An 803-nucleotide genomic window follows, 5' to 3' on the forward strand; every position below is an offset into this window, starting at 1 on the left:
CTTTTGTTTAGACATTGTTTTCACATACCATTGAAGTGGTTCTTTCATTTTTATTTTCCATCTTGATGGAAATATTGTTATTTTTACACTGTCACAGAACAAATGGAACTGTGACTTAGAGATCACAATGTATATGACTGTTTTGATGTACTTTTGACAGTTCTATCACATTTCTGACAGGTACCATTTTTTTTTTCTCCCCTGGGATGTCAGGAGTGGGGAGACAGTTTCCCCAGATATTCTGCTTTTGCTCGGGGCTATGCCCTGGTGTGAAGCCTTGCTGGGGCTCAGGGAAGCTTCTCAGAGGCCAGCCCCAGACCTTGGGGAACCCCAAGAGCTAGGGCTGGGCTCCTAGGAAGGGGTGATGGGAGAGTGAGTTGGAGGCAGAGATGGGTTCTCAGGGCCATGGGGTGGTCAGCATCAGCTTCTCAGTCGAAATCCAAGTCTGACTGCAAAGTCACAGTAATCATGGGAGGAGAGGGAACTGGTGGGAAGAGTGGGCAGCGGCAGTGGCAGGCTCTGCGTGGTGATGTGAGATAAGCATTTGGGCAGTGGCAGTGAGATCAGGGGCCAGCGCTCTCTGAAGAGCAGTGCATTGAATCTCAAAGGCTGGAACCTTGACTGTCTGCACAGAGGTGTCCTGAATATCCTTAGGCCTGGCTTCCCTTGTTTCCTGTGGGATAAGCAAGTGTAAGGCCTGAAGCGGGGGCCTGGTGCAGGAGGGGATGGTCTTCAGGCAGGAGAGCTTGCCTATTGAATGAATGAGTGTATGAGTGAAGGGACAGAAGTCAAGCACCAACACT

The sequence above is a fragment of the Bos javanicus genome, chromosome 11 (assembly GCF_032452875.1).
Source record: "Bos javanicus breed banteng chromosome 11, ARS-OSU_banteng_1.0, whole genome shotgun sequence".
NCBI classification, from domain to species: Eukaryota; Metazoa; Chordata; class Mammalia; order Artiodactyla; family Bovidae; genus Bos; species Bos javanicus.